The sequence below is a fragment of the Telopea speciosissima genome, chromosome 2 (assembly GCF_018873765.1).
Source record: "Telopea speciosissima isolate NSW1024214 ecotype Mountain lineage chromosome 2, Tspe_v1, whole genome shotgun sequence".
Taxonomy (NCBI): Eukaryota; Viridiplantae; Streptophyta; class Magnoliopsida; order Proteales; family Proteaceae; genus Telopea; species Telopea speciosissima.
This window is the reverse complement of record NC_057917.1, coordinates 21,550,544-21,576,185: the sequence shown is the minus strand read 5'-3', so window position 1 is coordinate 21,576,185 and position 25,642 is coordinate 21,550,544. Positions and strand designations below refer to the sequence as shown.

Here is a 25,642-nt window from a genome sequence, read left to right as displayed (position 1 = left end):
ATGGGTAAGGTTGATAGAATCTTGGGAATGCAGGGGAGGAGAGAGTCATTACTCAAAACCCAGGGGAGGGGGGAGTAATTTACTCATTTAAAATCTTCCAATTCCAAAAAAAAGAGGAAATTACTCCCCCCTCCCCTCGATTATGCTCTAATGACAAACCCCTCCTCGGGGTTTTGAGTAATGACTCTCCTCTCCCTTGCATTCCCAAGAATTTATCAACCGTACCCATTCCGTTAAAAAGGATTGTTACATGATGGGAAAAGACTATATTACCCTTTTACAGTTTGTCTAAAAACCCTATTCTAACTTCTCTCTCCTTCCTCTATCATCTCCCACCTGTGGAAACGAGAAAGTGAAGATGGAGAGTGCATCTTCCACTTGCTGAAACAGCCATTGCCACGACAACCTGCAACTCATCTCTCTCTGCAACTGCTTGGACGTGCATCTTCCATCTCCGCTTGGACCTGCAACCAACTCCCATCTCGATTATTTTCTCACGGCTTGGACCTGCAACCAACTCCCATCTCACAGCTTGGATCGGCAACCAACTCCTATCTCGGTTTTCTCTCACGGCTTGGACCTGCAACCAACTCCCATCTCTGTTATTCTCTCACTCCCATCTCTCTCTGATTTTTATTGTTTAGATTAGGGTTATTTTCTCACTCCCATATCTCTCTGATTATTATTATTTAGGTTAGGGTTTTTTATTCTTTAGATCACTCTGCAACATTGATTTTTTTTTTTTTTTTTTTTTTGCTATGCATATTTTACAGGTAAATGTATCAAATGTCTAGCTCAAGTGTTAATTGCAACAATCCTAATACACTCAAGTACAAATCCTTGAGGTGCAAATGTAATCGGAAAACTGTGATTAGGATACAGAGACTGATATTAATCCAAATAGGCTTTTTTACAGCTACCCACAGATTAATGGTTGTAACTTTTTTGTTTGGTGTGATCCCATTATTGCACCAACAACTGAGCCTGTGCCCAATCCCACCCCTGATTTATAAGAGTTGCAAGAGGAGGTGCGGGTGCTACGAGAGGAGATACGGGGTTTGCGAGAGGTATTACGGGGGTTACAGCAGGAGGTGCGAAGTAGAACAATTAGAATGGATGAAATGGGGAAGTTTGTTGCATCAATGAAGCTTGGATTTTATTTTGTTCCGGTTTTCTTTGTTGGTGTAATTGTATCAGTTATGATTGGCAAACAAGTGTGAAACTGATGTACTTAAATAATGAAAAATTATTGTTATAACTTGAATAAGTTGCTGCTAATATTTTACATAAAAGGTTGTATCAACATCAGGAGCAAATGATTCTACAATCATATGTGTAATCAACAAGAATTTCATCATTAACGTTAATGGAATAAGTTGTTGTTAATATTTTACTTCTAATTGACTTTTTCCTCAACTGATCATTATGGGACTTTATATTGAATTTTTTTCTCATCATTAAACAGAGCCAAGCATCAGAACCACTACCACCTACAATTTCAGATGAATTACTGAAACCAACACACGATGTATTCACAACTCAACTCCACTACCTCACCACACCTCACCACCCCTCACAAAACCATTTATGCAAGCTTTGGACAGCATTCCCTTGTATTAGTCTACCATACCACAACATCTGGAAATTTGGACAGCATTCCTAAAATATCCACACAAAAAAATCTATGCTTCCAAAAGTATTAGTCTGCCATACCACAACATCCAACATATCCAAAAAAATAATAATAATGTTTGGATCATCCACATCCAACTTAACAGCATGTCCAAAATAAAAGTCTACCACAAAATCCAACATATCCAAAAAAAAATTTACAATCATCCACATCCAACTTAACATCATATCCAATTAAACATAAAAATCATCAAATTAAAGCCTATGCTTCAAATTTTTTCACTGCCTCCCCTCCCCTCTTTGAACTTCTTTCTTCTTCATTTCTCTTGCTTTTCTTTTCTTTTCCTTGCCTTTTCTTTGTGCTTCAGTCTTGGCCTGTATATTATCATAAGTGATGGTAGAAGAAGCTTGAGATCTGGTCATTCTTTGAGAGGTATTGACATCACATTTGCTTCCACTTCCCTTCTTTCCCTATACAATCATCACAATAGCATAAAATAAGTATAAATACTTAGGATTAAATCTTATGATCATACCTTTACTTCCTTCCCTTTAACTGGAGCTCTTTTGCATTTCCTTAAGTTATGGCCTACCTCCTTTCAGTTGTTACATCTGACACTTCCAAATCTTTTTCTAAATTCTCAAGATGCTCCTTCATCAGGTTCCTTCCTCCTATTGATATGTGGTCTTCCTGGTAACCTCTTCAAGGGTGGAGGTTGAACAGTACCCAGGTGATGCTCAGCTTTTAACTGCTCTAAACCAGGTAATGGGTGGATTATATCCTTGTAAACCTTTAAATATCTTTTTACACTATAGTAATCATCACAATAGTTTTTCAATGTGTGTCTCTTGTAAAGAATACAATAGGTTGCATGCTTACAAGGTATTCCTGTACCTTCCCACACTCTGCAACCACAAATGTGGTTTTTCAAATTAACCTCATGATTGTCATCCCTATCTGAGACTTCATACTCATCTAATCCAGCAGAACGGAGAATACACCCTCTGAATTCTTCACTGAGCAAATCCAACTTTCTATTGATCTTTGGTATGACTATTCTCTTAAAGGTGCAACCTAATGGATACCTTTTATGCATTGTTGACATTAATTGTTTCCTTATCTCATCAGTTACAATCAGAATGAGCTTGTTCCTAACAGTGTTAATCCACTAGTTAAATGATTCACTCATGTTATTTTTTATATGGTCACTTTTGCATCTGAAATCGAATGCATGTCTAGCCCACATGTTGGGAGGATTTTTACTCAACCACTCAAATGGTTCTTTGTTCATGTCTTTCATGTCATTCATTGCTTTCTCAAAAAAGAATGAATTAGATGCCTTAGATGCTGACCAAAAAAGTCTTCTTAGTAACACACCTGGAAACCTTTTGTTGAAGTTTGGGTACAGATGCCTACTGCAACATCTATGGTAATGGCCTGTAAATGTCTCATTGATGGTCCCATGTAGGCCTTACACAACATAAACAAGCAAAAATTGAGTTAAGAAAGTGTATTTGTTGTAAAGTTTAATTTCTAAAATTCAAAACAGAAGATAGGTAAAAAAAATACATACTTTTTGTTTATCAGACATAAATGTGATGGGTATATCATCTATGTAAATATATAGAGCGGCATATAAATTTGTTAAGAAAAACTGCCGACTTTCTCTACCTTCACTTTCAACCACACCATATGTAATTGAAAACAATCCTTTGTTTCCATCAACAACTATAGTAAACAGTAAAACCCCTCCATACACATCCTTAAGATAGCAACCATCAAGACCTATAAATGGTCTACAACCTCTCACAAAACCATTTATGCAAGCTTTGAAACAAAGAAACACTCTCTTAAAAACTGGAGGCTCTGTGAATACCTGCCTTTAATGAAAATTGAGCTTAAAAAGACTACTTGGATTTTTGTCTCTCATCACTTCACGATAATGATTTAGTTTCCCAAATGACTCTGCATGACTATCGTGATTGGCTAGACGGGCTTTCATTTTTGCTTTGTACAATGAAACATAAGGGACCGTTACATTATACTTTTCCATAATATAAAAAATGATCAACATTATCAAAAAGCATCCCAGTCTCTAAACTTATTTTTCCATCATGAAATTTATCATTATCAAAGAAAATACTTATCTCTGGCTTAGGATCTGGAGACGAAGGCGATGTGGTAGGTGTTGTAGAAGCCATGGGTGTTGTTTTACCATGAGGTCGACGATAGAACGTAAACTGAATAGGTGGTAGAGGTGGTGGTGCTGGTGGAGGAGAAGGGACAACACCTTGTGAAACCTATAAAAAACATATTGTTGCACAACATATAAAGGAAGATCATCATCCAAATCAAATAAAACAAAAGATTCATCATTATATAACATAGAGTCAAAGAAGGAGGCATTGGCGTTGACAAAATATTTTTGTAAGGATGGAGAATAACACAGATACCCCTTTTGAGTATGGGAATATCCCATGAAAATACACTTGATTGCGTTAGGAACCAACTTTGATAAACCTAGACGATGACCACAATGAAGCAAACACACCCAAAAATACGTAGAGGTAGGGCTGCAACAGGGTCGTGTTGGGCTGGGCTTTATATAACCCTAGCCAAATCCTGAGTCCCCTTAGCTGGGCCTAGGCCCAACTTGGCCATGACTTAGGGCCTGAAAAATCCAATCCTGACCCGCCCTCAAGGTTGGGCCGAGCTGACCCTGATTGGCCCTGATCATGGGGAGGGGTAAGTTAGATTATGGGTTGGATTAGACTGGGGAGAAAATTAGGAATTTTAGGTCACGATAATTCAACCTGGCTAGGCTTACTCTTGGGACGGGAGCGAAACCCAAGGCAAGAGAGCTAAATATTCTTATTATTCGTGTTTCGTCAATGTTTGCAAGTCCCAGGGAGTAGTGAAACTTTGAGGCCTATAGCCGAACCCGCGCCCTTTCTTTATAGCGCTGCTGGCCCGCAGTGAAGAGTAGCACTCCTAACACTGTAATAAAATGTTTATATTACTTATTATCTTCATATATAATATATATTATATAACAAAATATGGGTGCATATATATATATATATATATATCAGTATATATTTTATAGTATAACTTAAAACAGGGTTGGGCTGGGTCGGGCAAGGTTCAGCCCGAAGCATCAACCCTGGCCCGACCCTGACTCAGGATTAGAAATTTCCAGCCCTGACCCACCCTCAAGGCCAAGATATCTCAACCCAGGCCCTGTTTAGGCTTAGGGCAGGCCAGGGTGGATTCGGGCCGATAGGGCCAAACTTGCACCCCTACGTAGAGGTAAAGGAAAGAGAAGTTCAGACGGAAAAAACAAAGAATAAGGAGTGTCACCATTTAACATAGAAGAATGCATGTGATTTATAAGAAAGCATGCAGTCAAGACAACATCAACCCAAAAAATATTTGGGACTTTCTTTTCGAAAAGAAGGGAACAAGTAACCTCTATTAAATGTCTGTTCTTTCATTCAGCCACACCATTTTGTTGTGGCGTATCTGAACAAGAAGATTGGTGAATCATACCAAGCTCAACCTTAAGAGAAGATAAAAGTGCTAAAATATATTCTTTGGCATTGTCACTGCACAAAGTACGAATAGACATATTAAATCGCGTTTGAATTTCAGTAATAAATGCACAAAAAATGGAGAATAATTCAGAACGAGTTTTCATTAAATATAGCCATTAAATATAGTCATCAACAAATGTAACAAATTATTTAATCCCGACTTTGACACAACAGGACAAGGACCCCACACATTATAAATGAACTAAAGAAAAGGGTGTGCAGACCGCTTATTGACCCTAGGGGAATAACTCACACGGTGGAGTTTTCCGAACTAACTTGATTCACAATCTAAGGTAGAAGAGAGAACTAAAATGAGAATTTAATTTTTTTAAACTTTGCAACAATGGGTGTCCCAAAACAACAATGGACTTGGTTTGGAGACAAAATGCTGGAGCAAGCAACCGATGGAGAGTCCTCCTCAAGTAGGTACAACTCCCCTTTTTCATGCCTCCTACCAATCATCTTCTTCATCGTAAGATCCTAAAACACACAAAAGTCAGGATAAAAGGTCACTGAACAATTGTAAGCATTAATGAGCTTTTTAACAGATAACAACTTAAAAGGAAAATCAAATAAATGAAGAATGAAAGATAGGGACAATGAAGAATTGGAACGAACAGTTCTAGTACCATTAACCTTGTCTAAGGAGCCATTGACTAATGTAACTTTGGAATTGGAAAGATGAAAAGAAGAGAAATTACCTGAAACCCCAGACACATGATCGGAAGCAATTAAATCAATGATCCAAGGATGAGAAGAAGATAGACATGCAGTGGCATAGGCTTGGTTTGTGTCAAGTGTTGTCGTTGATCACGATCATTCAACACTAATTGAACTATATTCTTCCATTGCTGAAAATTAGTGACACCTTCCAAATTCTTTTCGGTGTTCGATTAGAGGAAGAGGATACAACCCCAATCACTACAGTCTTCATATTATTATTTAAATCACCCATCGAATCCATAAATAATTCACTAGGAACGCTTTACCTAAAAAATTGATCTCAACCCAATCGATATCTAAAAGTCCACTCAGACAAGAATCAATTCAAGAGGAATCAATCTTCAAATAGCCAACAAAAATCGACTAAGAAAATTGATTGCCAAAAAATAAATCGATCACAAATTGATTCAAGAAACAAATTCCAATAACCCAAAAATCGATGGGAATATCCCAGAGATAACTGAAAATCAAAAGCTTGTATCCGAAATAATTTGAAACCTAAATCGATGTTGAATCCCCAATCTTCAAACGTAGAGACCTAGTTCTTTTGTTTACTCATGAACTAGTCTCTAAGAAACATACCCGAAACACAGTATAGGGTGTTGCACCCCTTCAACCTGGAACCTTAAAAAGGTTGCAAGTTAGATATCCTTGAAAAGCCGCAAGTCCTTGATTGAGAATGGAGGGGTGAACATGATCCTAGGATAGTAACGTAACAATACCTAAGAACCCTGCTCTAATACCATGTAAAATATAAAAAAGAAAGAAAGAAAAGAAATGAAGAGAGAAGGAAGAGAATGTAGCTATAACTCTTGGGGAGTCTAGCCGTATGAATGGAATAGCCCACATCAATTCATTATATAAGAAAAGGGCAACAAAAATAAAACCCCAAAGAGCCCAAAATACCCCAACACTAATACCGAGACTCCAAGTCTCTTAACAAAAGGGATATGTTAGTTATTTGAATGAGAATATTATCTCAGCACTTTGCCTAATTGGGAAAAGAGAGAAGAGAGAAGAAGAGGAAGAATGGAAGGACAACTTATCCCGCCATGAATCTAATAAAGAACTTGAAGTTTTAAGGGAGATTTGACAAAGATAAGAAGCCTACTCGCTTAAGAAGTGTAAGAGATTTTATCACCATCAATCATCTTGAGTTTTTAAAGAAGTTCTGAAGTATAATCTCTTAGAACCCATTTGGTTTTCATACTAGAACTTAGATGATACTATTGATGATGATATGACATTGTTTAGACTGTATTTAACCCATATGTAATAGTACTTTTGAGAGATTTGACAATGGAATGGAGTTTCCCAAGAAATGGTGAAATATGAGTTTCATTGAATGGTTTTCTTTGATTCAAAGTTAAAATGAGTGTTCTCTTAGTAGATTCGATGTTTTAATGATATATTAAGTGAGTTTATATGTATAGAAGCTTAAGATTTTGAATCCTTGAGTTTTGGGGTGAAAACCTCGACAATTCCCATATTTTTGTGACGAATCTCGCATTTCAATAGAATACAATCGCAAGCCGGCTGAGCTATCCAATGATCCAGAAAAATAACCAAAGGCCTCCGGTAGCCTTTGGAATGCAGACATGTTATTATTTTTTATTACCGAGACAGTCGGATCATGATTTGGCGAGTCCTGTTAATCATCCGACGATCCAGATAGGAATACAGTAGGCATCCAGTGAGTCCGATTAAACCCTATTTTACTTGTTTTGGATAGGAGAAGTCGATGAGATAGGAATCGAAGATTCCCAATGATGTTTTGACACATGTTAGGTGATATTTTGTGACAGGTGACGTGCGATTGGATAACCCAATTGTACAAGCGTGAACAATCAACATTCTACGCGACTGTGAGTGAAAATTACTTTAAAGCTTTCTTCCCTTGTTGTGTGATATGTACTATTATCTGATGTGTGATTGAGTTGTGATGTGAATGTGAACATAATTATATAATATGGATTAATTCATGTTGCATAATGCATCATACATTTCATGTTTTATGTGTAGATTACTATTGTGTGGGACATGGAATGTGAATACCTCACTTAGCGGGGGAAGGAGGAGTGAGAGGGGAAGTGAATGAGAATGTGATGTTTAATGGCATATCTCACTTAGTTGGGGTAGGAGTGAGGGTACAGAGGGTTGATCTCACTTAGCGGGGGAGGAGGAGTAGGGATTTAACATGAAGGTCATTTCGCCTACATGTGGTTATAGCAAAACGAAGAGGAGGAATATGAGGTAGACATTAATCCACTCGTGATGTGATCTGGATTTTATTTGTGGGTTTATGGGATGTATTGCATACAATATGAATGCATTTGAGCATGAGCATGAGCATGTACATATGGATGAATTAAATACGAATGTATTATTTTTTTATATACTACTGTGTGCTATGGTAAGATTGTTTTGGAGTATTTCTTACTCATTGGGATGTTGTAGCTCACCCCTCATGGAACCTTGTTTTTACAGAGTTTTTAGAAGTAGAAGGTGGAGAGTTCGCTTGTTGAGGAGCCAACTATGGACGACTTTATTTTTGTTTATGCATAGACGTATAGGTTTGATTTATATATGTGTAAATGTTTTAAGGAAAGATTATGGAGAATCATGTTTTGGTTTATGACCATGAGAGAGGTGTAAATTCTACACCATTACCATCAGGGGAATGAATGAAAGGTTATAGTAGAGGATATATTTGGTTTTAATTTTTAAGACTTCCTCTGAATTATACTCTAAGTATCATGGATGTTGAAGACTATACGTTTATGTATACATGATATGAAAATGTTTCTTTGATGTTACTTCTTGTATTCAATGTGATGTTTTTAAGTTTAGAAATTATGGCCTCTGCCCGTGAGGGCAGCTCTTTCCTTTATCCCGGGATTGTAGCGTGACAGCTTGGTAGTTAAAATAGTTAACATTTTCTTTTCTAGTTGATCTAGTTGTGTTTTGGGTTTCTATTTTATATTTTGACTAGTATGTTCTTAGTTTATAAGTTAATTAGGTGTACAGACTTACTGTCTATGGACTTCTGAAAGACTAATGTCTGTGCTTGACGGACTTCCGTCAGTAGTATGTGTTCATCCATGATCTTCTGAGGTTTAAACCACAGACGTCCATACAAGATTCCGTAAGTTTATATTAAACTCCCGCAAGTTTCAGATTTGAATGTTTTAGTTCATTAATTGCATTATTAATTCTTGCTAAAGTTTTAAATTTAATTTTATCATGTATAGTTGTATTAAATGTTTAATTGAAGTTATCTAGAGATTCTTCGTATACCCAACCAATTTTGCATTAAGTTGTGTAGGTAAACATGCCTAGGAATATTTGTTTGTTAGACTTAATTTTTCTGAAGATGAAAAGATTAATTGCTGAAGACCGAGTCTTCAAACTTACTCCTATTCTTCTTCAATTTTAGTCTCTAAAATGCTTGTGCCATTTGTTTATTCTATTAGGAATTTTCCAATTGCGACGTGTGGGCTTAATTAATTATCGGGTCGATCATTGATGGGGATCAAGAAATACAAGGGCTGATGTGGCTTGCTACTATTTATTGAGATGGACAGGACCGGCCTGGCCCATTGTGGAAGTGGGTTAGGGTTTGGGGAGTATTATAAATACTAATGATGAGGGGTTCCTACAGTTACTATTCTCTTTTCTCTTTTCTCTTTTCTCCATAAAAAAGGGAACTCTGTGGGAGAGTCTAGGAGACTGTAGAAGATCCCCATCGCAGTTGTCCAAGATTATTCGAGGACTTGCATTCGTTATCTTACGGATCGTTGTTGCTATTGGGTGTGTTCTTATCTGTTCTTCATCAACATACTTGGGTGCCAGGTACACTTTATTTTCCTACTGTCTTTTGATTCAATCATGTTCTAGATCACTGTATGGGGATGGATTCGGGTTTGACAAAATCCATTGCTTATTCTAACAAGTGGTATCAGAGCCACCCATGCAGACCTATGATCGATTGATTGTCTGTTTAAGAACATGAATCGAGTTTTTGACGGTGAAAAATGGATTTTTTGGCAAAATCGTACGTTTTGGCCGCTACCAGACTTTTCCACTGGTAAAATTTTAATATTTTTATATGGGTGCGAAGGGCTCGGAGAGACCAGAATTTTGGTGGGTGTATCATCACCTCCGACGGCCGAATGCGTCGGCCAAAGGCACCAGTGAGATCCACGCGCCAGTGACGGTTATTTTTAAAAAAATTTTTAATTCATAACGATTATGATGTCATCTGACGTCATAGGGCTGATGTCATCATGATGTTAGCGGTTGCTTGCGGGTCACGTTTGACCCAGTCAGAGCTGACCCGACCCGGGTCATAGTCAACCGAGACTCGATCAAAGATTCCTGACTCGGCCAACGTTGACCCGACCCGAGACCCGAAACGTGATCCGACTGGGTGGACCGACGGTCCGGTTTAGTCGAACCGGGTTCAAATTGATTTGGTTCGTTCATTCTGGTTTGGATTGGTTTAACCCGGTTCGATTCGGCTTTAAAATAAAATAAAAAAAAGGGGGGGAAATGATCAGAAAACTTCAAATAGACCATGTGGGTTCGTTTGGATGAATTTTAAGGTGCGGTTTTTCTAGTGTGTCTGTTTTTTCATGCTCTTCATTTTGATATGCAATTTGGCATATCTTGGATAAACAGAGACTATAGTTTTGACGGTTTTTGCGTTTTCTAGTTGTTTTGGGAACAGAATCAACTGTTTGTATTTCAAAACTGTTCTAGAACGTTTTTATTATTCCAGAAGCTGTTTTTCCTGTTTTGGAATGCTATTTTAATTAGATTCTGTCCTGGGATGCCCCATTTTGCTTGTATTTTTTTCAAGGCCGATGTTTTTGGGTATCCTGTTTGAATAATATTGTTGAATTTATGGGACCCGTTAATGACGATTGTGTCACCTTCGAGTGACGTATGGGCGAATGGAGCATCCGATTGGGCTCTGATTGGTCTTGTTTCGTTTATAATTTCAAGACCTACCCACTGGTACCTAATTTTGGGACGTTTAATATTTTTAGGGACCTATTTTGGACGATGATACTACTTTGAGCATATTTGGACTATTTTGGGTTGACCATTGCCACTTGGACGATGAATGTGCATGTCACAACACATTATGGACGATCAATGTGTTTACTTCCACATATATTGTTGCATATCAGGTTGAGGAATTATGTGAGGATAAAATGGTGATCCACCAAAGTGGCCCATTAAATCCTTTTATGGTTCTGTCAAGGCAGCGGAATAGGTAACATTAGCCCAAAGGCGGTATTGCCAAAGTTTGACGTGGTGATGTACACATAGATTGGAAGGGATGGTGGTCTAAGGGTTCTAGTTGCCCAAAGGTGCTGGGATTTCTGAAAACTACTGATCTTTTCACGAAAAGGCAGTGTGTCCATCCAAAGATAGTGTACTCAAAGAATTTGGGATGTGTGGCCTAGGAATTTTCTTACCGCCCAAAGGTGGAGGAAATTTTTCAAAAGTCATTGACATCTCACGGTATTTGCAGTGCGATAAATCATTATGAAATTGAGGTGCATAACCTAGGGGTTTCTCTATCACCCAAAGGTGGAGAGAGATTTCTAAAAGTTGTTGCTATCTCGCGGTACTTGCGGTGCGATAAAGACGTGTGTGTTTGACCTGAAAGGGCAAGAATGTAATATTATGAAGAAGTATTGTTGATTGATATTTATCATCTTGATTGCATACATATATGTGTATCTGGTGTGTTGTTGATGATAAATGTATAGAACCACTGATTTTATTCAAATATGTTAATACATATTTGAATGATGAATGGATACGCGATGGTTAAAGAACATGTTGATTTGTGCGATATAGAAACCTTTGATAATGTTATGTTGTATTTCTATATGTTGTTGACGAATGATGACTTATTATGGTAGATGAAATAATAAGTAAATGATTATAGTAACTGACGGTTAACCAACATGCATAATGAACCATGAACAAAATAATTCATCAATAAAATTTGAAATGATGAAAGATTATTTTAAAATCAATTAGTAACCTAGGGGGTATAACCGGTCTTGAGCCATTTGACAGAAGCTACTTTGGTAGCATAGATTGAAAGTATATTAATAGTGTGGAATGATAAAGTCAAACACTGAAATAAAATAAGAAATAATAGGAAGAATGAATGAGTGAATAAAATCACGAAGAACATATTGAATAAATTGATGCACTTAACAAACTACGATTATACCTTGAAGGAATTGATATATTATTATGCAAAAGAAAGAAAGAAAGAATTTTGAGAATGGTGACTTGACTGAGAACAAAAAAAAGATAATCGGTTCGAGTAGTTTGATAGTTTTGATTACTTTGTACAAAAATTATGGTTTGAATTTTTACTTTTAAACTTGATCGATTTAGTTTGTTTGATTCTCTTGATCTGTGGGAGTACTTCTTTACATGATTGATCTGTTTGTGGATTGGGAGTTCTTCTCATTTTGATTGATATGCCTGTTGAGTGGGAGAACTTAAAGATATATGTTTCGTTTTGATTATGATGCTTCTGCTCGATGTGATGAATAGCACTTGCATGCATGCATATGCTTGATATGTTGAAGGCCATTTTGGTCTAAGGTTGTTCGATTGGCGATGAGCCAAGTCGTTCGGCTATTTCTAGCCATGGATGTTCGATTGATGATAAACCAAGTCGTTTGATTATCAACGAATATGACGATGTTCAAAGGTAATCTATGAGTCATACGATGCTCATGATACGTTCGAGGACCCACAAGGAATGATGACGATATTTATGTGATCACAGATGTGTACGACATTCCTTGTACAAAATTATCTTAAGGCGGTTCATGTTAGTAAGTAAATCTTTGTTTGTAGCTGACAGAAAGTGATATGCCGTATGTTGAGGTGTATTTTCTGCTGTTGCTCGACATTGATATATTTGCTAACTGGATCAAGGTTTAGTAGCATTATTGTTGTATTGAGATTCCATGGCCACATCTGATAATGATGACTTTATAATTAATCTAGCCCAAGTGGGAGATTGTTAGGAATTTTCCAATTGCGACGTGTGGGCTTAATTAATTATCGGGTTGATCATATATGGGGATCAAGAAATACAAGGGCTAACGTGGCTTGCTACTATTTATTGAGATGGACCCGACCGGCCTGGCCCATTGTGAAAGTGGGTTAAGGTTTGGGGAGTATTATAAATACTAATGATGAGGGGTCCCTGCAGTTACTATTCTCTTTTATCTTTTCTCCACAAGAAAGGGAACTCTGAGGGAGAGACTAGGAGACTGTAGAAGATCCCCAACGCGGTTGTCCAAGATTATTCGAGGATTTGCATTCATTATCTGACGGATCGCTGTTGCTATTGGGTGCGTTCTTATCGGTTCTTCATCAACATACGTGGGTGCCAAGTACACTTTATTTCCCTACTGTCTTTTGATTCAATTGTGTTCTAGATCACTGTATGGGGATGGATTCGGGTTTGACAAAACCCATTGCTTATTCTAACATATTTTTCATTTCAAATTATACTCTTATTCTTTTTCAGCTCTCAGTTACTAGAAATGGAAGATAATATTAGCAAAAAGGCTAGAAATGCAACAATTCCTTCTTCAATTATTTTTGTTCTAGCTTTTTCTCCAGTGTTCAATTTGAAACATTGGTTAGAAAACCTTCATAACCCCTACAAAAGTTTATATGAAAATCAGGGAGGATATTATTCGAGAGAAAGCCAAGCTAAAAGAAAATTTTGATCATCTGGTTAATCACATTTCAAGTCTGAATGATAAGCTTACCACAACTCATAAAGGAGTTAGTGAAGGAAATGATTTCTGCATTAAGATAATTGACTATCCCAATAATGATAGTGAAAAGATTATGGCTGAGAAAAAAAGGTTTTAGCAATGATTGATAAAATAGATCAGTGGCTTGGATATCTCGAGGATATGGAAAAATAATCTAAATTCATTAGAAAAAAGCTGTTAATGAAGTAAAAAAAAAAAAAATAAAGGACATCTGATCTCTATAATTATAAAAACAAATCTTATACTCCTCTTTGTTTATGTTCCAAAAAATTTTCTTCTTGGGTTGATAAAACCAAACATCTTTGTAATAATTTAGTTTTTAATGAAGTTAATTAATATGTTATGTTTCTTTAAATAATCACTAACTTATTGATTTAATAGTAGATAATTATTAATTTCCTGATCTAATAATAGTTGTATGAACATGTTTGCATAAAAATACTCTACATATGTATCATTTAAGTTGGTTTTAAACATCATTAGTAAAGTCATAGCATCATATAGACTAAGTCATGGCATGAACATTTGCATTCATGTGTGGCCTTGTGGTCCTAGAGTTTTGACAAAAGACTCTTGGTCTATCTATAAGTCAAATTGAGGCTTTATCAGTCCATGTACTCATTGCAATTAAATTGAGCTATTGTATGAGGCCTTATAAGTCCATGATCTATTGTATAAGTCAAGTTGTGTTGCCTTATAAGCACTTAAGTTGAATTGTCAAATACATTTGAATAACTGTATGAAATCACCGCGTATCTCATCTTATTTTGTTTTAAGAGATGTTAAAAAGAGGAGAGGGGGAGGGGGAGGGGATTGGATGATGATGATGTGTAACGACTCATAAGGAGAGATAAATAAAATGCTAATGTGATGATGAGTAAAGAAACATCATATTTGCAAAGTAAGGAGGAGAGACTTACCCGGTAGGTTGTAATTAGGGGGAATTTCATAAACTCTCATTTTCTTAAACTGATGTGTCAATGCATGAGAATCTTGTTAACGAAAAATAAGAGATACAAACGTTAATATATTAATCATTTTGATTTATAGATAATAAATTTAAATGCTATGGAGAGACTCATATTTTGCTTTTGTACCCATTTGTCCAATTGATTTGGTTCAGTAGTGTTCTTTCTCATCGGATCGTGGATCCGGATAGTAGTACCATCCAATCTTGGAACCTTTGGCATATACCAAAAAACAAAAAAAAAAAACCCTTTGGTGAACTCGCAGTGATCTAGTTTCTACTTTCTAGTACTAAGACATGAACCTTGATGGATGTCAATCAAACCACTCAAGCAACCACTTTGAGTTCCTCCATGTCTAGCAACCACCAAGAGAAAAGCCATTTCAACAATCGATTGTGGGGGTGAAAATTTTGCTCAAGTCTGTCCTCCTCCTCCTCCTCCCTATTCCTATAAGTTCTACATTGATGCCTCATGGGGAATCGTTATCCCCTCCAATTTGCTGCCCCCTCCAATATCTCCAATTCCTCAAATGGAGGCGAAAATGATCATTCTACCCCCTGCCCAAAAATACTGCCCAAGGTGGAGTCCACTACCCTCTATTAGAAGAATTGGAGGAATTGAAAGTTCCCGCAAATTGGAGATGATAATTATTCCCTCATGGGGCAATGATCATTCTCACAGTCAAGTTTCTTTTGCAATGCTTAAGAGGACCACTTTCAACTCCATTCTCCTGAGAGAAGAAATGGTGGTCAAAACCGAGTTGTTGAAAACAATTTAGAGAGCATTGAAGATTTACTAGTGAAAACTAATTATCGTGAACTCATTTTACACAAGTTGAAAACACCAAATATTTCTTTCACAGTGTATTTCTAGGGAGATCGACTTTATTACTCGTTTTTAACAAAGACTTTTAATAGTGTATATGACAGTTCGACCAAATTTCACTCCATTGGTTCGTTAAATTTTTTTTCATGATTTAAGATGAAAATAGATGCAAAACTTGCTGTAATTCAAACACAAACCTTTCTATGATACTATTAGATGTCATGCAATAGGGATGCAATAGGGCCCACTGACGAACAGAGAGTATTAGTTTAACATAGTATGATTATGACTGATCTAGTGTAGTTCTCACAAGGTAATTCATCACTGTACGCAGGATAGAGTGTAAACCCCTCTACACAGGACAGAGTCTAGACCCAATAAACAGAGAGGGTTTCGAAATCCAAATCCCAAACTCAATCCCACCGGGGGGGCCCATTATAGGTTAATCAACGAATGAAATTAGCAATTCTCGATTTGGTGTGGAGATGTTCTAATTCACAATCATATCAACTTAACACTACGCCTCCACCCAACCCTAAAAAAACAAACCAACGGTGACATTGACCTGTTATCTCCTTCTACACACTTACTTCTATTACGCTAAGAAAATTCATTTCCTTTCAGACCCTATTTTCACAAATTTGAGATAGCCGAGGGGTAGAACCAAAGAAGGGACTAATCTCCTCCGATACAACAAACCCCACACCTAAACTTTCAATCTCAAGAAATTGGCTGAATAAAAGGGAAGAACCAAAGAAAATGAGAAAAACAATATTAATCTGTTAGAACATGGAAATTTGACTCTGCAAGTAAATAGAAATATTGATCTGTCAAAGCCGAAATCGTCTCTAACCACCCCAATAGATTACAAGGTACTGAATGAGGGTGATCTCAAGGACAAACGATATTTACATATTACCCTTCATGTACGAAGTACAATCTCACAAAATCAAAAAATCAAAAGAAAAGGAAAGGGGAAAAAGAAACTAAGAAGAAAAGAAAAGATGAAAGAAGCGAAAACAGAAGAGAAAACTCCCCATCAAAGGACGGCTATGCTGCGGCTCGAATCGTCCTTGGAGTGGTATTGGTGGCAGAAGCATAAGGAAGATTACTGAGTATGAGAAAACGCATCCGTCTTGGGAAAGGGGCTTCGAGGAAGAGATGCTCCAAAACCCTAGCAAGGAGCAGCGTATACTCCTCCATTAGCTCAGCCACGATCGCCACCAAAATCATCTCTGAAAACCTCTTCGCTTAAACCCTCTATTCAAAAGATTTAGTCTGGTAGATCTCTCCTCTTGATCTTGACTGTCTTTTCTTTTATGTTTTTTTCACAAATCACAATCTTCTGATCTTCTCCTTTCGGATAAGTACCACTTTTCTCGATACTAATATATAATAAATAGCTGAAAACAAGAAGACCAAAGGCGCAAGTTTATATACTGTAAGAATAGACCACATAAGATAAGGCTGCAAGTTTCTGGTATTTTCTTTTGTTTATGAGACGCTATTCTACTATTTTAGTAATCCATTGTGCTCCGCCACAGGTACGCCTACTGTTTTCACTGTTGACACGTGGATGTTTTTAGTAAGCTTTAAATGCTTTTCTTTTTTCGATAAGCTTTAAATGCTTTTCTCGTTCGCGTCTTTTCATTCTTATCCTGTTTACCTGACAAAAATAATTTAAATGACAAAATTACCCATTACCTAACTGGAAACCGTTTTTGGTTTCCATTTTCCATAATCCACCCCAGGGTTTTGGTACTCATTATTGGTGTGTGTCATGGTTTGAGGTATTGGATCGGATCGGCCGATTTTGGCTGGAATAGTTCGATATTGATAAGACTTGATTCCAATAATTCAATCCAATTATATGGACAGGGGTAAAATTATAAAAAATATAATTTTTTTGAAAATAAAGACAAAAGTATCATATTTGGCGGAGATTGGGGGATCCCGATCTATATCGGTCAATTCGATCCAACCAATACCAAGATTATGAACCATGGTCTCGATTGATATTGATCCAGATCTATCTAAATCCTGTTTCCTTAAAAAAATCGAGTTTTTCTTAAACATTTTGTCCATGTTTGTAATAAATCCATTGAATCAAGATCAACTAGGAATCAATATTGATGGAAACCGACTTGACTCATACAATACGGATTGCTGTTGTACATACTTAGATGCTTGACATGTGTACTGACATAATCCAACGGCCATAAAACAGCTAAGTAAAAATTTGTTTTTTTTGTTTTCACTTCTGCTTTTAATATTTTTTTATTTTGATTTTCACATTTCCCTCTCATTCTCTCTCCCCCTTTCACGAAACCTTCCTTCGTTTCTCTCTGGTCTCCGACCACTCTGAAGAATCTCTTCCGATGATGGAGCATATTTGAAACACAAACCTAGCTTTTCTGCTTTGATCAAGTTGAGAGATTAAAAGGCAAGAACTTGTAATGCTCTGCTCTGCCATTCTTCCTTTTTATGGTGAGGCTTTGCCGCTCTTCTAGGGTGGGTTTTTAGATAAAGAAAAAACCAAGAACAGCAAAGAAAAACTCAAAACAGAAACGGATCGAACAGTGGGAGAGTGAAGAATGAAGACAATCGTCAATCTCCATCTGACCCTCTCTCTCTCTCTCCATCGATCTTCTTAACATCTGTCTTCTTTCTCTCTATTACATGTCTCGATCCAATACTCAAGAACACCTTATCAATCCTTATGGCTCTCTCTCTCTCTTGGGGCTAAGAGGGTTTATTGTGATTACGTTTGTTGTTTTTGGAGTGTTGTGATCTTGATGGTCTTATGGAATGGTAGTGGTGATAAAATCTTTCAAGAGAGCCCACAAGATAGATGGAATGGCTCATGGTGTTTATTTAATGGAATCAAACAGTCTTTTTGGATATCTACGCGCTAAAAGCATTCAAGGCCTCAATCAAACCAAATTCCATCTCTCCTTGGTCATGCCTCGGTTCCTGGAACTTCTCCTTCGATCCTTGCTCTCTCCCTTGCCACACCCACTTCATCTGCGGCATCTCTTGCAGTCCCAATCTATTGGAGCAGATCTGATCAAACCAAAATCCACTGTTGGAGCAGATCTGATCTCAATCGCAAACCAGATCTGCAGTTCTCAAGAGATAGAAGAAAACTACCTTGGAGACGGAAGAGGTCGGACCAGAGATTCTTCAGACTGCTGCGCTCACAGCAAAGACTTTAGCTCTTCATATTACAGGTGCTCCATCACCAGCGGAGATTCTTCAGAGTGGCCGGAGACCAGGGAGAAACGAAGGAGGTTTCATGAAAGGGGAGAGAGAATGCGAGGGAAAGATCTCGTGAAAGGGGAGAGAGAAGAGAGAGAAAGCTAAAAATAAAAAATAAAAACACTGAAAATTAAAAAGCAAACGTGAAAATAAGAAAAAACAAATTTTTATTTAACTGTTTTATGACCATTGGATTATGTCAATACATGTGTCAAGCATCTAAATATGTACAACAGCAAAATAGAGCATGTCAGCACAGCAGATAAAAATCCATACAATACCCATTGCTAAAACCATGATCCATCCACTTCCCCTTGGTTCTGTAAGCTGCAGTTGTTTACCATATTATCCGGTTACCATTGATATCCCCCATTAATTATAAATTATTATAATTGTCTAAAGTTGAGTCGGTGAAATGATTGGAGGATTATTTAAAAGAAGGTAAAGATCATTGGATTATATAGAGCCTTCCTAGAGGGTCGGTGTTTTCTGAGGTGTGGTCCGTGAGGGTCAATGAGATCGTGTGCATTGGCGAGTCCGGATCCTATCCCGCACAGGGGAGCGGAATCCTCTTGTGTGCCATGCTTAGTTAGTAAGTTAGGACATAGCAATTGAATGGGAATGGATTCGTTCAACAATTAAATGGATTAAACGATAATAATACTTTTCAAAAATCCGGCGTAATAAAACACATATGACAATATTACGATACATGTTTAATATGATCGCTCTATTAGCTAAAATACAGGAAATATTCACTATGTAATAGACATGTACCACCTAATAAACAAAATAATAACATTTAGACAATAATTTTAACAAAAACAAAACTACAAACTAAAATAAACACAATATAAAATTTCCTATTACATCTCATAATATTATCATTTAACAAATCAAAATATCCATAAAAGTATCTCATCAGGCATAAGAAAAAAAAACCTAAGACATAATGTGTTCTAGAACTCATCTCTAAGATGAGTTCACATCAATGAACTTATCTCTAAGATGAACTAACATTACCAATTAAAGTTCATGTACCTTAGTAGCTGGTTAAAAATTTATATAGTCATATGTAGAACTCAGATGATTTGCTGCCAAGCTTGTGCTTAATGGTCTACTACTTCATAGGGCATTAGAATTATAGTCAATGATCAATTGCATCAAATAGCAGTTTTGTCAACTCATGTTATTCAAATCATATTTGTTTATGAAAATTTTGTTCTGTGAATTAAACCACACAAAGGAAAGCAGGAAAAAAAAAAAAAAAACAAACTGAGAAAAAGATCGAAGAGTAACGACTTGCAAAGACGAAGAAGAGAGAGCCTCAAATTGAGTTCCCACCAGGCCACCAATGCAATCACCACTACAACCATTTGGCGAACAGAGACAGAGAAGAAGAAGAGGAACAGAGCTTATTTGCCTCTGCAATCACCGATTTACCCAGCAACAATTAACCGGTCACCTGAACTGAAATAGGAACCGATAATAGGAAGGGGCAGGGGGTATTCTGCCTCAAAGGAAGTCTTGCCGGGCACCTGAACTGAAATGAGAACGGAGATGAAGAAGATGAATGGAATGGAGGCAGTCGGCGGCTAGGGTTCAAAGAGAAGAAGACCAAAATTGTATTATGCGAGGGTTTTGTTTTGCATTTTTCCTTTTTTAAGTTGTTTTTTTTAACGAAACTAAACTTAAGTTATAAAGTATTAAATACGTTTAATTCGTGTTTAATACCTATATAATACAGATGCACTTAAAAATTGAGTATTTTACTATATATATATGAAAATATATGATAAAATATGTTTTTTTGAATTAAACATTCGGATACGCATATAATGCGCGAACTTACTAAGGTGCCATGTGTCTTGTTTATTGATGGTCTATGTTTTTTTTTTTCTTTCTTTCTCCTCTTTCTCCATTTATTATAGGAATCTATTCTCTCTAGGGTGCAAGTTTGGCTATGTTGGCCCGATTCTGCCCTAAGCCCGAATAGAAACTGTGCTGAGATACTTGGCTCTGAGAGTGGGTCAAGGATGGAAACTTCTGATCTTGAGTCAGGTTTGTGTGAGACCAGGGTTGAGGCCTCGACCTAAGCCCTGTCTAGCCCGACCCGACCTTGTTTTAAGTTTAAAATATATATTAATATATTTAATATATTATAAACTTTAAATGTTGATAATTTTCTTCCTGACCAAGCCTAACTCGATACAGTGCATGCATCTCTCCCTTCCCTGCTATCTCCTTCTACACACTTCTATCTCCTTGCAGATTTGTGGGGGAGGGGGGAGATGGATAGTGTGAGCACTGTTGCTAGCTAACGTGCGCAGCTAGAGCTCTACTTAGCTGAAAAGATGAGATGAAACTGACATTCCGTTCAGGGTAGCAGAGCTGACTAACAGAAATCTAAGCGTACCATCTTTCTTTTTCTTTTCTTTTTTTTCTTGTTTTTTTCGCTTTAACTTCTTTTTAACTTTTGCACTGACATGATTTATATCAAGCATAATCGGAAAGAGAGATCCTTATGTAATCTTCATGTTTAGAATCAATATGAAGTAGTCTCTCTTCGTTTCAGATTCCATGTTCTCTCTCATTCTCTCTCTCTCATTACTAATTGCATCCAATACACTCGGTTTGAACCAAACCCCTTCTTTTATCTTTATAGTACGTGTATGACTTATGACTTCTCACACCGGTCCACAGCTCAAAACTTTTAAACAAGTTCTCATGAACTCCCAGATTTTTATTCGGATACCCCTTGTTAGATATTTGGGAGACGAAGTTTTTCTATTATTTATTTGGAGAAATGTTCTTGTTAACCGGTTCATAGCCAAATAAATGGAATCTCAAAAATATAGTTTGAAAAATACTAAAACCTAATAGAATATTTATGAACCCAAAGAGGAGGTGGATTATTCCATTTATTTGGCTGCAAGTAACAGGAACATTCCAGCAATCCAATATGCAGATTTTTGTTTTGATACTACTCTTGGTACTTATTAGATACTTGAATAGAATTCATCTTTAAAAATTAGTTTAAAGAAGAAGGTGTTCAAGTATCTATAAGTTTTCATATCGAACTATTCACATGTGATATGAAATTATTATTCCAACTTTTGCGATGAACCCAACACACAGGATACACAAAGAAAAACCTTTGAATGAATCCCTCATGTGCCCGGATCTAAATCCTTTACTGCTGAACTATCTGATAAGATTGTGCTTCTAAAATACAGTGAGGCACGCAATGATCGCCTTATCCCTACTCGGACAAGGCATTCGGGCAGAGGTAAGGCGATCATTACATGCTTCACCGTATCTTGGTAGCACAATCTTGCGGGGTAGCTCGACAGTAAAGGATCCAAATTGCATGTGCCCTTCTCTCCCTCTCCACCAATTTATTTTTATTTTTAATTTTTTTAGATAAAAAGCCATCTATTCATGAAAATGAACAAAAGCTCGGTTTAGTAATGCATGCACGGAATTAGAATTACGAACTTTGTCCTTTTCCACTAGGTTTTACTGTTCATCAAAGCCGAAATCGTCTCTAACCACCCCAATAGATTACAAGGTATTGAATGAGGGTGATCTCAAGGACAAATGATATTTACATATTATCCTTCATGTACAAAGTACAATCTCACAAAATCAAATAATCAAAAGAAAAGAAAAGGGGAAAAAGAAACTAAGAAGAAAAGAAAAGAAAAGAAAAGATGAAAGAAGCGAAAAGAGAAGAGAAACCTCCCCATCCAAGGACGGCTATGCTGCGGCTCGAATCATTCTTGGAGTGGTAATGGTGGCAGAAGCATAAGGAAGATTACTGAGTATGAGAAAGCGCATCCGTCTTGGAAAGGGGACTTCGAGGAAGAGATGCTCCAAAACCCTAGCAAGGAGCACCGTATACTCCTCCATTAGCTCAGCCACGATCGCCACCAAAATCATCTCTGAAAACCTCTTCGCTTAAACCCTCTATTCAAAGATTTAGTCTGGTAGATCTCCTCTTGATCTTGACTGTCTTTTCTTTTATTTCTTTCACAAATCACAAATTTCTGATCTTCTCCTTTCGGATAAGATAAATAGCTGAAAACTAGAAGACCAAATTCGCAACTGAAATTGATACCTAAGCCGGCGGTTTTATATACTATAAGAATAGACCACATAAGATAAGGCTGCAAGTTTCTGGTATTTTCTTTAGTTTTGAGACGCAATTCTACTATTCTAAGTAATCCGCTGTGCTCCGCCACCGGTAAGCTAACTGCTTGCTTTGTTGACACGTGGATGTTTTTAGTAACCTTTAAATGCTTTTCTCTTTCGCGTCTTTTCATTCTTATCCAGTTTACCTGACAAAATTAGTTTAAATAACAAAATTACTCATTTACCTAACTAGAAACCGCTTTTGGTTTCCATTTTCCATAATCCATCCTAGGGTTTTGGTAATTGTTATCGATCTATTGTCATGGTTTGAGATATCGGATCGGATCCGTATCGGTTATACAGACAGGGGTAAAAATATAAAAAAATTTATTTTTTTTTTGAAAATAAGGATAAAAGTGTCATATTTACTTGAGTTTAGACGATCCCAATCTGTATCAATTGATCCGATCCAACCTATACCAAGATCACGAACCATGGTCTCGATTGATATCGATCCGGATCTATCTAAATCCTGTTTCCTTTAAAAAATCGAGTTGTTTTTTTAAACATTTTGTCCTTGTTTGTAATAAACCCATTGATTCGAGATCAATTAAGAATCAATATTGATGGAGACCGACTTGACTCATACAATATCCATTCCTAAAACCATGATCCATCCACTTCCCCTTGGTTCTGTAAGCTGCAGTTGTTTACCATGTTATCCGGTTACCATTGATATTCCCCTTTAATTATAAATTATTATAATTGTCTAAAGTCATGTCGGTGAAATGATTGAAGGATTATTAAAAAGAAGGTAAAGATCATCGGATTATAGAGCTAATCCTTTCTGGAGGGTGTTTATACCCAAATTTCGCTCTATTTTGTCACGGCTAGGAAGGGGCTTTCGGTCACAGGGCAGCCCGGTCAAGCGAGTTGATCGATGGCATCTTGGCGCTTTAGATCAGAGGCAGTTTCATCGGCCAAGGTGGCAGGCGGTTACTACTGCTGACAGTTTCTTTGCAGTTTGGATTGGGAAGGAGTGGTCGCCTGAACGTGGCGCGGTTATGGCCGATAAGCAAGGAAGACGGTTATACTTACCATATAAATAAGCAGGAGGAGCAAGGAAGAGACATCAATCAAACACACAACAAACCTGCAGTTGTTACTTATCTTTACTTTCCTTGCATTGTTTTTTCCTTTCCTTTCATGATGGTGTGAACTTAAGGTTTTCCTTGTTTTGCTTTATGCACCCTTTTGATTTGCACTGTAGATCGTTCACGATAAGTAATTGTTATGCTAAATTTCCTGCAATCGGTGCAATATGGTCGAATCTATAATGAGACACTGATCGACCGTGGCTTTCTAGGGTTCTACTCGTGCCCCGGTAATCGGAGGACTTCTCAGGGATAGCAGAACAAACAGATGACCCAAATACTTGGAGAGAATTGCACTTGGATTACTTGACGTGAACAATCTACAATGCAAATCAAAGGGTGCATAAAGCGAAAAAAAACCTTAAGTTCACACCATCTTGAAAGTAAAGGAAAGAAAATGCAAGAAAAAGGAAAGATAGATAAAACTGTAGGTTGTGTATGTGTTTGATTGATGCCCTTCTCCACGACTCCTGCTTATTTATAGTGAGTGTAACCGTCGGAGACGGTTCCCTTGATTATCTGCCAAAGTCCAACCACGTTCAGGCCACCACTCCTTCTCAGCGCAAGCTGCAAAGAAACTGCCTGTAGTGGTAACCGCCTTCCTTCCTGGCTAATGAAACGACTTTTGACCGAAGATGTTAGAGCACGATCGGTCACTCTCCTAGCCGAGCTGTCCTTCGACCGAGGCCCCTCTCTCGACCATGATAGGGTGAGCACAAACTGGGTGTAAACAATGCCCCACATGAGTTGGGAGGTCGATTGGGGGAGTCCTCGAAACTCATGCCCGTCCCAGTTTTTGCTTAAAAAAATATCTTCCTGTCATGCAGTAATGTGACGTGAGTGCGACTACTGAAGGGTCGCCTGTTACAGACACATGGTCGAATCCTGTTCAGGCGCTCGCGCCTTTTGGGTTATCCTCTCCGTTTCCCAAGGCAGTCATAATTCCTCTTTGAGTTTCAAAAAGAGCGAGAATCCTTCTTAAACCCTCAGCCCTACCTGATTGCACGACGACCTCTCATCTCCACTTCACCTTCTTCGCAGCACCTTCTAACCCATTCGCTCTACAATTCTAGGCAAAATGGCTGTCGAAGAAGAAGAAGCCATCGACACCCGGACCGTCGTCGAGAAGTTTGAAGATAAGCGTGCCCACTTGCACCCTGCTATGAATCTTGGGGTGGTCATCCCACAATTAGGTCACTTCGTGCTTGGTCCCATCTTTGAGGACCCCTCTGCTACTTAGTCCCTCAAGGACTTTCCTGCTCATTCGGCTGAGCACCTCCTGTTTCGCAAAGGCAACCCAAACTTCAAGTATAAACCTGGTGCCATAAAGCGGCATTAGGCTGGCAATTATCCCGAGTGGGACGAGTGGGTAAGGAGGATGTCTGCTGCCAAGGCGGAGGAGTGGAGGAAACTTGGCATCTACGATGTCATCCAGATGTCCAACGCATCCTATCCTTACGACGTCGATTTTCTCCATGCCGCCCTCCATTTCTGGTCCTACTCGACCAACTGCATT

The 25,642-nt window shown here is 37.6% G+C and overlaps 1 long non-coding RNA gene across 1 annotated transcript; it reads left to right on the top strand.

Annotated features, from left to right (window-relative positions):
• Positions 1-10,525: 10,525 nt before the first annotated feature.
• LOC122652409 lies at positions 10,526-21,412 on the top strand. The gene is made up of 3 exons (XR_006331593.1): positions 10,526-10,535; positions 10,733-10,734; positions 21,156-21,412. It is a non-coding gene; the product is annotated as an uncharacterized LOC122652409 (long non-coding RNA).
• Positions 21,413-25,642: the final 4,230 nt, after the last annotated feature.